Genomic DNA, 15,277 nt, shown 5'->3' on the forward strand with positions numbered 1-15,277 from the left:
GTGTGTGTGTGTGTGTGTGTGTGTGTGTGTGTGTGTGTGTGCAGTTTCTCTCCACATTATCTCTCCTTCCCTCCCTCCTTCCCTCCCTCCCTCTCTCCTCCCCCGCAGCCACTCCTATTCCTGTCACCACAACCGTTACCACCATCACCATCACCATCACCACTGTCACAACCACAATCACTATTACCTCCTGCCGTAGCATAATCATCTGACTCATAGTGAACTGTAAGAAAATGTAGTAGTAGTAGTAGTGGTAGTGGTAATAGTAGTAGTAGTAGTAGTTGTTGTAATAGTAAAAAGCAAAATAAAGGTTTCTTGTTTCAACAGTTTTTTTTAATATATTCTATCTTATCTTCATATTTAATTTCGAAATCGCTTTCTCTTGCAGATAAAACGTTTCATGATTTTCTTTTTCCTTTATTTTTATCACTATAATTTGAACGTTTTCCTAACCCGCACTTTCTTACTCTTTCATTCCACGATTTTCTCTCTCCCTCATTTTCTCTTTTCCTCCACTCCTTTTCGCAAACACTCCTTTACATTATTTTACTCCCCTGTTTTCTCTCGTGTCGCAGGTGTCGTAACGTTTAACAATATTTTTTTCCTCCACGATTCATTTTTCTGAACACTTTTTTTCCCCCTTTTCTCTCATACATACCATTTAATTTCTTGCTTTCATCATTTTTTTTCATTCTTTCGAGGATGATAAAAACTGTCAACATCTCACGTTTACTCTCTGATCTCTTCTCACCTTCCTCCTTCACCAAATTCTTATCTTCTTTAAATTTTCTCCCTCTTATCCCTTTACATTTATCTGACTCGTTCTCTCTTCTCTATCTTCTCTCAGTTTTATTTTTCTTCCCTTCTGTCTCTCTCTACCTTCCTCCCTCTGTATTTCTCTTCATTAATCTCCTACCTCTCTTTATATTTTTTTCTTTTTTTTCCTTTACCTTCTCTCTTCTCTCTCTCCTATTCCCTTTCTATTCATCTCCCTCACTCTCATCCTTTAAATTATCTATACCTTCATCCCCGTCTATTTCTTTTTTTACCTCGTCCCCGTCTCCATATTTTTCCCTCTTTTTCTCTCACCTTCTCTATCACTCTCATCTTCCCTTTTTTATATATCTTCCTGCCTCTCCACCGTTAACTTATCCATACCTCCCACCCTCTCTACTTTTTTTTTTACCTCATCTCTATTTTTCTTCATCTCCTTTACCTTGTCTCTATCCTTCTCCCTCTATTCCTTTTCTATTTATCTCCCTGTCTCTCCTTACTCTCCTGATTCTCTTCTTTTACGTCCTCTCTCTCTTTATACGTTTTTTTCTTTACCTTTTCTCTACCTCCATCTGCTCCCCCCATTCCCCCCGGTGTGGATGGAGGCGAGAGAAACACGGGCCGATGAGACATATACAGCCAGGTGGACGGGTTCAATGGGGCGGGACGAGACAGGTGACCCAAAGATCCCATACACCTGAGTGCTCCACCTTTCCAATCTACTCTTTTTTTCCTTCCCTTCCCTTCCCTTTCCTATTTTTTGTCTGCTGGCCTTTCCGTAACTCTTTTTTTATTTTGGTTCATTGTTCGTGCACTTTCTATCGATTTATATTTTTTTTTTTGTCACACTTTTTTTTACGCTGGCCTTGTTTTTTCCTATTTACTTCCCTTCCCAAACGTTTTCTGTCCTTTATTAAACATTATGTCCATCTAACTTTTATTTCCCTTCTATCTTTCCTGCCATTTACTATCATTACTTTTTTTTTCAGTGACCTTTTCTTTCTTTCCATCTCTCCTTTGGTTTATTCAGTATTTCTTCTATTCACTTTTAAATCCTTCCTCATAAATTCACTTTCTCTTTCTCCCTTGCCATGTTTTCTCTCTGATTTCTTTCATTTACTTCATTTATATTCCTTCATCTACATGGCTTTGCGGTCCTCCCTCGCACTACGAAGGCATAACCAAAAATCATTATATATACTACCACTTCCCCTCTCTCCCCCGTTTCTCCACTCAAACTCTTTAGTCTTTCCTTTTCTTCCATTTTTCCGTCTCAATAGGCATGTTTCCTGCTTGCCATTTGCTCGATGTAGATAGATACGTGGATAGATAGATAGACTGAGAGAGAATGAGACAGGGATAGAGAAAGAATGTGAGGGGGTAGGGTTACAGGGCGCTGAGTCCACACACACAAACAAAAAAGTAATGCTGTCTCCTAACCACTCGTCCTTTCTGCTGATCATCACTCGTGCTTCCCTCGTCATGATCTGCTCTGTTTCCCGCGTGTTTGTTTTGCGTCTCTGTGGCGTCGTTGGGATTTCAGTTTCAATGGCATGCAGTTACGTGGCGGTTATATATAGTATGATTCGATCTGTTCGCTTTCGTTTCTTGTTTGACTTTGAATTTTTGCTTCTCGGTGTGTTGTTGATAATAATAAGATTAATCTTTGCAAATCATGATACTTTACGGAGTTTTTGTTCCACTGATATATGTTCAAAATCTGATCAGTGGTAATGCTTTTCTTTTTTATTCGTTAAGTTCTCAAAAATAATATTACAGTGAAGGAAAAACTTGAGATTATTTACGATTTTACATTTACGTTGACTTAATTTAAGCTACACTTCTCTGTCTATGCTTTCTTGGTCATATTTGTGTCACAGCGATTAACACTAACAGAAAACACTATAAAAACAATAACAACAACGATAAAGATAATATTAATGTTACAACTTAAAACTAACGCAGCTTTTGATATCAATGGAATGCGCTTAGGTGACGATAATACCAATACTGACATGAAGCAAATGCTGCTGCCGCTGATGACGATACAATGAAAATACGTAATGCAGCTTTTCATGTCAAGAGGAATGCGCTTACGTGAAATTTACACTGCACTTGGGCCATCAAATTTCCTCGTTTTCTATGCAAGTGGCGTCACGGGGGACTATTAAGCGCAATGAAGACGAAGGTGCTGGGGCGCGCTGCCACATCAATCCACTTGCTGTGTGTGTGTGTGTGTGTGTGTGTGTGTGTGTGGTGTGGGGGTGGGTGGGTGGGTGGGGGGGGGGGGGAGTGAGGTTGTACATGTGGTGACGAAGAAACTGTATGTACCTATTTCCCTTCTGCTCTTTTTTATCTTCTTCCTCTTCTTTTTTATTTTTTGTTTCATTTTTCTTCTTTTTTTCTTCTATTTCTTCTCCTATGTAAGAACGGTCACCGGAGAGAGAGAGAGAGAGAGAGAGAGAGAGAGAGAGAGAGAGAGAGAGAGAGAAAAGCGGGTGAAGAAGGGTGAGGAGGAGGAGGTCTAGGAAGATGCAGGGAACACTTGTGGGCCGCGTGGGTGTGTTGCGGCGCCGGGTTGCCCACGTCAGTCGCCCCTCGAGGATACTACTGGCGTCTAGAACGATTCTCTCAACGACGACGACAATAAAGGAAAAGTTTACTGCCCTGGACGCGTGCCGTAAACCCTTGGAGGCTGACACGACCGGGTTCCGAACGTGGGTGTGTCTGTAACATGAGCTCACTCCCTCCCTGCGTCGCCATGACTCTATACCTATATTTGTATTTTCCGTAACCAATTTCTACGGACATATTAAACCCTCCAGCCCCCCTTGCAACCCCTTATCCACGTTAAATTAGAGTCCAGGAACCACCACCAGCCCATAATAGGAAGGACGGTAATAATAATATACTTTCCTGCCCCATTTCACCTTCTTGGGACCACACTTCGGGGCTGGTGGACGGCTCGAAGTGGGCCGGGCGACGGGAGGCTTGGCGGCGGGTCACGCGGGCTGAGGCGGCCACGACTCGCCATCTATAGGATTATAAATGAAGGTTGCTGACCCCTGCCCAGCCTGCTATATCAAGAACTGGGGAGAGGAGGAGGAGGAGGATGAAAAAGAGAAGGCTTGGGAGGAGGAGGAGGGAGAGGAGGAGGAGGAGGAGGAGGAGGAGGAGGGTAGAGGGCAAGCTTAGATGAAATTCTTGCATCACCATGAGAAGGAGAACACGACTTAAAAAGGATTACGATCGCTGTTCTGGGTCGCTGGCTGACGCTCTGCCGGTAACGTGAGGAGTGAGAAGATAATAGAGTAGGTGAAGGAGGAGGATTAGGAGAATAAGGAGGAGGAACAAGAGCTGGAGGAAGAGGAGGAAAAGGAGGAGGTGACGCAGCGGAACAAGGCGAAGTAAATCTCACCAAAGTAAAGCCTCTCAGTACGTCACAGTGGCATGAACGAGGCAGAGAAGAGAGAGAGAGAGAGAGAGAGAGAGAGAGAACGGCGAGGATGCACGGCTTCAGCTCCTACTTGATGTTGTCAGGAGGTTGTCAGCGATGGATGGCCCTTCTCTCTCTCTCTCTCTCTCTCTCTCTCTCTCTCTCTCTCTCTGTGTGTGTGTGTGTGTGTGTGTGTGTGTGTGTGTGTGTGTGTGTGTCATTCTCCATGCGTCGCCTCACACGCCCCTCTTTCCCGTCACACACACACACACACACACACACACACACACACATACACACACACAGGTCAGAGTCCCTTATCATTCCTTCGTTTCTTCCGTCACTCCATAATTTCTTCCTTCTTTCCTTCCTTTATCCATCTACTCTTCTTACTCTCTTTCCTTCCTTCACTAATGTCCCCACTTATCCCCGCAGTCCCCTTCTTCACTGTATGATAACCACAACCACCACCACCGCTATCACCACCACCATCATTACAACTACCGTCACCAACACCACCACCACCGCTATCACCACCACCATCATTACCACTATCGTCACCAACACCACCACCACCGCTATCACTACCATCATCATTACCACCACCATCACAACCATCCCTGAAATTGTCATCTTCCTCTATTACCTCCCCCTCGTCCTCATTCAACCTTCTTTTTTTCCTTCCTTCTCCGGTGACTGTTCTAAAAAAGCGTTCCCATAAAAAAATATATACATGCACATTTTCCGCTTCCGCATACACACACACACACACACACAGGAGAGGCCAGTTTCCCCATGACTTGCCGCTTCTGTCCGAGTGTTCTGTCGCTCAAGCACCAACACTTTGCCTCCATCGTATTGCTTCCTTCCCTCCCTCTCTCCCTCCCTCCCTCCGTCAGCGGCATCAGGTCGTCGTCGTCGCACGCACGTGAGCTGAGACTGTGCACGCACATCTCATCATCGTAGTCATCATCCCGCCCGGCCAAGCACGATCACGCCCTGTGTCTGACTGTGTGTGTGTGTGTGTGTGTGTGTGTGTTTTAGGGATCTGCGAATAGCGGATGCAATTTCGAACTTTCTCCGTCGCACACACACACACACACACACACACACACACACACACACACACACACACACACACTGGCCATAAAATCAGCAGGTACACCAAAGACTCGAGGGGAGAAACTAATTAATATAAAATCCGCTCAATTAAGGGAATGGAGAGGGGCGTGTTGGGACCGAAGACAAGGAGGAGGAGGAGGAGGAGGAGGAGGAAGAGGAGGAGGAAGAGGAGAGAGGGGGGGGGGGGTGCTAATATGCCAATGACCGCCCGCTGTATGCTCCGTAGGGCGTGGGTCCGCAAATTACTTCATGGGACAAAAACACGCCACCACGCCCCCGCCTGACCTGATCTCCGCGTAACCCCTGACCTGAGAGAGAGAGAGAGAGAGAGAGCGTGGCCAGGTAAATATAGTTGTGAGGGGAATGAGGGGAGGGTAATGGAGGGGTCTGCTTCGTGTCACCTGTCGCTCACCTGAGGAACGCCAGCGGTCAGTTAATTTTCTTTTTTTTTAAGTTTTATTTTTCTCGAACGTTATCTTGCCTCCCTTCAACCTCGCTTATTGCCATACCTTTCTTATGTTTTATTTATTTTATTTCATGTTTATTTTTTTGGTATATTCTAAACCAACCTATCAAAATTTTCAACCTCTAGTTTTCGTTTTAATATGAAAAAAAAACTAACTGAAATTACCAACAACTAATAATAATAATAACAAAAACGTAAAACTAATATAATAATGAAAAGAACGACAACATAAAACAAGTAATAAAATAATGAAAATAACACCACCAACAACAAAAACAACAACAACGAAGACTCAGGTGATCAAGGGTACGAGGGGAAGCACCGACACCTTCATGCATCATCACGCCGTCGGAGAGCAGCATCGGCGCCTGAATTAAAGCCCGGGCAAGCAGGGATGAGGAGGGCGAGGTGAGGAAGGTGAGGCTGGGCTGGTTAAGTGGCGAGGCTGGGTGATGGATGAGAGAGAAAGGAAGGGGATGGGAGGTGAAAGACTGAATACGAAGGTGCTGGTATTTACTATTATATTCTCTTAAGAGGAAAAGAAAGGAGGAGGAAGAGAAAAACAATGCTACCTTAATTCAGACAGTGATTAATAAGTTTTATCCTCATTTATTTTGCCCTTGAGCTGCTTCCTTTACTGTAAAAAAAAATAGAGGAAGGGAGGAACGAAAATGAATGTAATAGGTGGTAGTAGTAGTTGTAGTTGTAGTAGTAGTAGTAGTAGTAGTAGTAGTAGTAGTAGTAGTAGTAGCAGTAGTAGTAGTAGTATAGAAAAATATAGAGAGGAGACAGAGTGCAATGGAATGGAGGGTGAGGGGTCAGTGACGGATGAGGAGGAGGAATGGGGTGGGGAAGAGTGACGTGCAGGGAGTGGCGGTGTGTGAGCGATGGGGTGCGATTGGACGACCTAATATCGGCGACTCCCTCACGCCAACCACTTACCGCCCATAAACACACGGGAGAGGGAGGGAAGGAGAGAGACAGTAGAGATAGAGGTGAAGGAGGCGAGGGAAAGATAGAGAGCTGGTTCTAAAATGAGTATAGGAGATGGAGGTAAAAGGAAATTGGATAAGAAAAGAATGAAGGAATAAAGTAAACGAAGAAGGAGATGAGTGGGATAAGAGGATAGGAAATAGTGGAAAAAGGGATGAAGTAGAAGTTTGTGGAAGGGGAGGAAAAAGGAATGAAGTGGATGAAACTTATGGGAAACAGAAAAAGAAACAGGCGTGAGATATAGAGTATAGAAATAAGAGAGAAAGGAAACGAAGTCGATAAGTGAATATAAAGAGTGAGAAGGAAAGACGAGAGGCAGAGGAAAAAAAAAGATTAATCGGAGAAGGAAGAAAGAAGAGGAGGAACCGTCAGCCTGTATTATGTAAAGGAAAATAGTGTGTGAGAGAAATTAGTTTATCTTGGTTATTGAGGAAGTCGATTTAAAGTGTGTGTGTGTGTGTGTGTGTGTGTGTGTGTGTGTGTGTGTGTGTGTGTGTGTGTGTGTGTGTGTGTGTGTGCTCCAATCGAAGCTTCTGGAGTCGAATAATTTCACAGCTGAGCAATTCACTAGATCATTCAACAGTTTGGGTGAAGCAGAGAGAGAGAGAGAGAGAGAGAGAGAGAGAGAGAGAGATGGATCCTATCAATAATGATTTAAGAGTCAGAATATTACGACTCCAGTCCGCTTTGATCCCTTCCCCCCCCCCCTTCATCTCTCTCTCTCTCTCTCTCTCCCACATCCTAAGCATCCCCCTCTTCACACCCTCCCCACACGCATACTGACTCGACCTTTGCCCTAACACCCCTCACACCCATCCCCGTACCCTCCTTCCTACGTTCCCCTTCCTCCCCCTTCACCAACACACCCAGCCTTCCCTCCTTCGCCGACGCCCAGCTGGGGAACACGTCAAACACAGCGGAACGTGACGAACCTCTGTCGAAATCAACCGAATTAGCCGAGGCACCGACGGATAGGACTCGGACACGGAAACCTTAAGCACTCTACCTACTCCTCCTTCTCTCTCCTCTTCTTCCTTCTCCTCCTCCTCCTCCAGACGTAAACACAGGGAAGGCCACGCCCCCACCGGCTTTACGAGGCCCGACGATCAATCTCCCCCGCCGTCTTTATCCCGCCACAAATCATCGACTTCATTAGTGTGTCGTAAACCGTCGACTTGTGAGCCGCGCCCGACCTGACAAAGCTCCAGGGAAGGTGTCATGCTTGAGAGAGAGAGAGAGAGAGAGAGAGAGAGAGAGAGAGAGAGAGAGAGAGAGAGAGAGAGAGAATATGTGGGGGGTTGGGGGGTAAGGCAGCCAGGTGTTGATGACCTAGATATTCACACCTGAGACCAGCTTCCTGCATGGCTAATTCTACACGTGAGCTTGCCCATGTTGCACTTGTTTCAGATCGTGTTTTTTTTTTTTTTGTGGGGTGGAGTGGGTCTCTCTCTCTCTCTCTCTCTCTCTCTCTCTCTCTCTCTCTCTCTCTCTGTCAAGATCTGTTTATTCCAGGTGTGATCTGTCCAATTTATTCGCGCCATCTTTCCCCGCCTGTCAGTTTCGTTTTCCAGGTGTTGGTCTTCTGAGGGGCTGGTCCCTTTTTGCCCGTCCGTCCCACACACACACACACACACACACACACACACACCACCCCCATCCCCTCCCACACACACGCACGCACAGCCAAAATTACAGGTGTCTTATCTGAGGAGAATAAGGCTCATCTACACCATCACAAAACAGCAAAGTAATGATAGACACACAACACCCACCCTTAGAGCATCACACCAACAAGATTATGGCAGAGGGTGTGTGTGTGTGTGTGTGTGTGTGTGTGTGTGTGTGTGTGTGTGGGAGGGGGGGGGGGGAGTGAAGGGACGAGAGAGGAAGTGAGGTATTAAACTTATCCATACCAATTCACCACTGATGGTTTGTTTTTATTCGTAAGTAAAGTTTTGGTCGTGTACTTGGTCAGGAAGGCGTGTTTTTCCTTGTTGCTTTTCTTTTTTTTTCTTCCTCTAAGAGAATTGTTGTCATGTATTTTTTTTTATCGTTCTTTTCTCTCTTTCTCCGTTTTCTTCTCAAACACTTCCGAGGCCTCCTCCTCCTCCACCTTGTCCATCTTCACCACCTCCACCAACACCACGTCCATCACCAACACCTCTTTATTCTTTTTCTTCCTGTTATTACTATCCTCATCCTTCCCCTCCTCTTCAAACTCTTCCTCAGCCACTAGCTTCAACTCCACCTCCATCTCCTCCGCACCATCACCCCCGCCACCACCAACAACAACACGACCTCACAAAACTCACAAACCTCCATTATATCCACAACCTCCACCTCCTCCTTTTCTTCTAGTCCATTGTATACATTATTTGTAACTCATCTGCTCCTCCTCCTCCACGTCCCCTTCCTCCACCGCGTTTCTTCTTTCCTTTTTTCCCCTAAATCTGTCAATCTTCCCGCACCTGCCGTCACTCTGCCTATCAAGCGAGTAATCCACCCATTAACGTGTCAATCTTACCTGTGTTGGCATTCACCTCTTAGTTTTAATACCTCACTTCCCCTCTCTCTTCCCCCTTGACTCCCCCTCTGTCCTCTCTCTCTCTCTCTCTTTCTCTCTCTCCCTCTCCCCTGCCTTCAATCACTCTCTCTTTTTCTCTCTCTCCTCTTTGTCGAAGCTTCATCCGTTCACCTTTCTACCTGCAAAATGTCTTCTTCCTCCTTCGGTAATTTATCTCGCATCACAATACTTTACTTCCCTCCCCCCCTTCCTCTCTCCCTTCCTCCCTCTCTCCTTCAATCACTTTCATTTTTTTTTCTTTTTTTTTTCGTCTGTCACTTCCTCTATTTTTTTTTTCTCCTACTTTCCTGATCTTTTTCCTGCTCGCTTGTGTTGTCAGTCAGGATTCTTTTTAACGTTTATTTTGTCAGCGTGTCAAAGTGGTCCGGCTTTATGTTCATTCTCTTAGCTTCTTCACGGAGTTTAGCGGAGTTTAATGGAACACCTGAAAATACCTGTGAGAGAGAGAGAGAGAGAGAGAGAGAGAGAGAGAGAGAGAGAGAGAGAGAGAGAGAGAGAGAGAGAGAGAGAGAGAGAGAGAGAGAGAGAGAGAGAGAGAGAGAGAGAGAGAGAGAGAGAGAGAGAGAGAGAGAGAAACAACAGCTTAGAACAGAATACACAGAAAATCGAGGCTAATTAGTGAGTTACCTGGGCATGGATCAACATCATTACCTGTGGCGTGAGAGAGAAAGCAGGTGAGGGAAGTGAGAGGAGGAGGGAGAGGGACGAAATGGAGGGAAGGAGGAAGAGGAAGGAGGACAAGGACGAGGGAGATTAATTAACGAGAGGAAAATTAGACGAAAGATGGAGGAGAAGGATGATGAGGAGGAGGAGAAAGCTGAGGACGAGGAGGAGAAGGACGAAGTGGAGGAGATGAGGTACGTTTGGAGGAGGACTTATGGGAGGTAAGGTGGAGGAAGATGAATATTGCAATGTACTGTAAGCTCCCCATCCCCCCTCTTCCTCCCAGCTTTCCCCTTAGGTAACTCTGGCGTCTAGCAGGTGAGGGGAAGGTGTGCGTGGGAAAGAAAGAAGAGGAAGAAGATGAAGATAAAGCTGATGATGAAGAGGAAGAAGTAGAAGAAGAAGAAGAAGAAGAAGATAAAGGGGACTTAATGATCTCCGAATATGTGTCTTAAAAATTTCTGGCGTGTTTGTCGTGTCTTGGGTTCAATTGTCTCGGTCTGTGTGTGTGTGTGTGTGTGTGTGTGTGTGTGTGTGTGTGTGTGTGTGTGTGTGTGTGTGTACAGGATTATCAGTTAGGAAATAAAAATTGAGAGGAGGGGGAGGTGACAGCCTGTAGCTTCGGCCTTTCCCACACTGCCCTCTTCCTCCTCCTCCTCCTCCTCCTTTTTTGATGTTGCGATAAAACTACTTTTAAATCCACTTAATCTTCTGACGGTGTATTTACGAGATTTCTTTCGCACACATGAAATTTACCTCTGCTTATATTCTCACGCCGAGTAAACATTATTATTATATTTATTATTATTATTATTATTATTATTATTATTATTATTATTATTATTATTATTATTATCATTATCATTGGTAGTAGTAGTTGTAGTAGTAGTTGTAGTAGTAGTAGTAGTAGTAGTAGTAGTGGCAGGAGCGCTATCCTATTATCTCTTCGCACCTTTATCCTCCTAGCAGCCGCAGGTGAGGCCAGTGAACTTGGCTTCCTACCCTGCAGAGTCTCCAACATACCGAGGGTCACCTGCAGCATCCCTCGCATCCAGGGGAGCGGCGTGGGGCTCCTCACTATTTACGTCCCCACGTTTGTCTTCAATAAACTTTCTGCGAATCTTTGTCTATCTTTTTGGCGTGTGGCGCGACGCTGACACGAGATCACAGAAACCAATCGACCATCTGACCTTTTTTTACATATCGATTAAAGATCTCAAACTTTTCCACGTCAGCTGTTCTACTCTTGAGATATTCATTCACCGAGCTGACCTTCCCCTTGCACTCTCCCTCCCCCCCATGCCCCTCTACTCTTCCCTCCCTCCTTCCCATCCTTCCCTATCAGCGGGCGCCCTGTTTCCTCCCGTCAGCCGCCGAAGCCTCGCACACCACCTACGGTTTCTTGACCTCGCTGCGACCCGCGCCATCCACCGCACGAGTCCTTAATCCCGGGCTCCTCTTATTTCGTTGGTTTAATCTTAAATGTCTTTAGGCGTTGCGAAATCCAATGAATAAATGCATCCGTAAAACCAGCTCTTGAGACTGCAACGCCTTTCCTTTTGTATTCGCTTTCTGTCACAGGGTTCTCGTAATGTGTTCTCTGTCAAAAGCCTCTTGTAATACGTTGTTCTCCGTCTGCCGCCTACAAGGGGTTCACCAGTGTAGTCAAACAAGGAACACAGACAACCCTGCTGGAGACACAAGGCCCAGTGTTCAGCGACAAGGGCTCTCAACACACGACACTGCCCCCGAGGCCGCCACACATGCCGACACACCCGGGCCCCGAGCACACCCAGCCACAGCCCCGTGACGGCCCCCACAACCTCTACACCTCTCTGACACAAAGGAAGAGAGAATAAAATGCCTTCCTTCAAGCGCCTGCCATCCGGACTGAAAAACCACCCAGGCCGTAAGCAAATTAGCAGATGCCTCTCTCCATTAATTTCGCGGGGTAGACACTTAACGCACAGACATTCGGCAGAGGTCGTACTCCAACTCTCCGCGAACCCTGAAGCCCAATGACTCGTGAAACCGAAGCAGCCAGCGCGAGGGAAATGCATGTGGGTCTAATGCTTCGAACCGATGAGTCAGTGAGGCTTCCAACATGCAATGGGGGAGGAGGGGGGGTCATATAATTTCGTGTCCGTGTATCTCGTGGCTATTACACTTTTTTTCGCCAGGATTACTTCGATTAAGCGTTTCCATCTCTTATTTTCATGACTTATACGACCATTTTTAACCCTAGCACTACTCACGACAACAGCTGATTCCCTCTCTCCTTCCTTCTCCACCTCCTTCTCTCCTCCATTGCCCTCCCTCACAGATGCTTCCTACCACCTGTGACCAACTTTCCTTCCTCCCTTCATCCATCTCTCCCAGCTGTGACTCCCCTCCTTCCTTCCCTCCTTCCCTCCTTCCGCCTAAACCAGCTGTGACCACCCTCCTTCCTTTCTCCTCTCTCCCCCTCCATCAGCCTCTCCCAGCTGCGACCCTTTCCCTCCCTCCCCCCTACATCTTTACCAGCTGTGACCTACCTCCCTCCCAGCTGTGACCTGCCTCTCTCTCTGCCTCTCTTCCTCCCTCCCTCCCTCATTCTTTACCTCCCTTCCATCTGTGTCCTCAGGCATTCAATTTCGGACACGTTTCAATTTTTTTCCCTGGTCTGATGGGCGTGATGACTTGAGGCACTTTGGGCGTCTTCAATTTGGAAACGTCTGGATAATATCACTTTAGGCAAACAGAAATAGGAAATAGTGACTCTCTCTCTCTCTCTCTCTCTCTCTCTCTCTCTCTCTCTCTCTCTCTCTCTCCTTCATTCCTTCCTTTCCACTCCACTCCACCCACCCACCCACATCCTGACCCCACAACAACCTCCACTCCTTCATATTATACTTCCACCAACCCACATTCATTTCGCCTCCCGCCCACTCATATCTTCTTTACACCCACGCATCCACCCACCCACCCACCCGCCCATCCACCCGTCTCCTCCGATACAATTCCCCACAGAGTCATGCATGATAGAGCTCACCTGCCTGATTCTCTCTCTATTTTCGGGCGGGTCTTACCTGTAGCCATTAATCAAGGGTGCCGCCCGCATGCCGTCTCAGGTGCGTGGCAGAACCTGTTAGGAAAGACGGGATTTTAATTGTGCTTTCGGAGAGAAGGAAGGGAGGGAAGGGAGAGACGAGCATTGGGGATGAAGGAAGGAGAGAGTAAGGGTTAGGAGTGCTGGCGGAAGAGTGGAAAAGTGGAGGAAGGGAGAAAAGGGAGAGAAGAGAATTGTGGATGAAGGAAGGAGAGATTAAGGGTTAGGAGGGCTGGCGGAAGGGTGGAAAAGTGGAGGAAGGTGGGGAGGAGGAAGGGAGGAAAGGGAGAGAATTGGGGATGAAGGAAGGAGGAGGAAGGGTTAGGGGGGCTGGCGGAAAGGTGGAAAAGTGGAGGAAGGCAGGAAGGAGGGTGGAGAGGAGGAGAATGGAGCAGAGAGGTGGGTGGACGCATAAAAGATGGGTGGGGTCGCGGGCGGGAGGAGCAAAAAATAAAGGAACCTGAAAAGAGGAAGAATATTTTGGGGTCGGAGATGATCGTGCAAGGAATGGCGAATAAATAGTTGGAAAAGCCGCAATTGTACCTCACACACACACACACACACACACACACACACACACACACACACACACACACACACACAGATGAACAGACAACACCATGCAACATTAAACACCACCTCCATCACCACCTGCGCTGATTAACTACCTGATAGGCTCGTTACACACCTCATGCTACCGGCTCATTAGCGCACTAAATCAGCCCCGGTCACGCCTGTTCCTCACCCCCTCAGTCACACCTACACAGCACATCCTAATCACCTCACCCGCAAGGTATACTTAACATCACCTCTCGTGTTTGTTCCCTTGATACGACTCCCACGACCCATTCCACCTCACCTGCGCCACCCTATAACCACGCCAGGTATAAACACAGGGTCGTTAATGTACCTGTGGATAAATGGAACAGGTCGCCGGGGTTTATCATCAAGGCAAACATCCCAGCGCCTCGTCCAAAGTGCAGGTTACAGGAGCGCACACACACACACACACGAGGGAGTCTGCATGGGTGTAATCTGAGGGTGTCCTGTCCGTCCCCTGAGCCGCTAAGAGGGTACCGTGCAGTCCATCATTTCCTTGTGTTCCCCTTCCCTTACGATCGTAACACACGCACGCAACGCCACAATTGGTTATCGTGGAGACATTGTTTTTACTTTTTTTTAAATTTTGGAGTAGAAAATGTTTGCTCTCTCTCTCTCTCTCCCTCTCTCTCTCTCTCTTAGTTTAATAGGCATATAATGAGAGAGAGAGAGAGAGAGAGAGAGAGAGAGAGAGAGAGAGAGAGAGAGAGAGAGAGAGAGAGAGAGAGAGAGAGAGAGAGAGAGAGAGAGAGAGAGAGAGAGAGAGAGAGAGAGAGAGAGAGAGAGAGAGAGAGAGAGAGACACACACACACACACACACACACACACACACACACACACACACACACACACACACACACACACACACACACACACACACACACACACACACACACACACACACACACACACACACACACACACACACACACATATGATAGGTTTGTTCCAAGTAAAAGATTTCTCCTTGCAACCTCAATTTGCGTCATCATCGTCATCATTAGTATGAATTGTGGAAGAGGAGGAGGAGGAGGAGGAGGAGGAGGAGGAGGAGGATAAGGGGTACGAGGAGGAGTATGTGGAGTAAAAAAAAAGATAAAGACAACATAAGAAATTGAATATATGTAGTGTTGCAAAGAGAGAGAGAGAGAGAGAGAGAGAGAGAGAGAGAGAGAGAGAGAGAGAGAGAGAGAGAGAGAGAGAGAGAGAGAGAGAAAAAAAAAATCATGAATATCAGTTTAAATGAGTTTTCTTCCTATTACTACTACAACAACTACTACTACTACTACCGCCATTCATAAATACATCTTTACTCAATTTCAAATAAGCAGGGATCCCTCCATTATTCTCCTAACCTATCCACACACCCACACCCTCCCCCATCCACTCTCTCCTTCCCTTCCTCCTCCTCCCTTCAAGTGATAGGAATCGGACGTCATAATTCCTCAGGTGTTGTCGTCCAATCAGATGCCGTATTTCCCCTCGCCCTCCACCAATCACGCCGCGCCGAGAAGACAAGAAGTTTCAGTCAATCACCTCAATTTATCGCTC

The 15,277-nt window shown here is 46.7% G+C and overlaps 1 long non-coding RNA gene across 1 annotated transcript in view; it reads right to left on the reverse strand.

Annotated features, from left to right (window-relative positions):
- Window positions 1–15,277, reverse strand: part of LOC127002147 (uncharacterized) — a 177,164-nt gene that overhangs the window by 121,534 nt on the left and 40,353 nt on the right. The window contains exon 2 of the long non-coding RNA XR_007755794.1: window positions 13,107–13,162. This is a non-coding gene — a long non-coding RNA (uncharacterized LOC127002147). The remainder of the gene's footprint in view (window positions 1–13,106; window positions 13,163–15,277) is intronic.

Source organism: Eriocheir sinensis, chromosome 2 (assembly GCF_024679095.1).
Source record: "Eriocheir sinensis breed Jianghai 21 chromosome 2, ASM2467909v1, whole genome shotgun sequence".
Taxonomy (NCBI): domain Eukaryota; kingdom Metazoa; phylum Arthropoda; class Malacostraca; order Decapoda; family Varunidae; genus Eriocheir; species Eriocheir sinensis.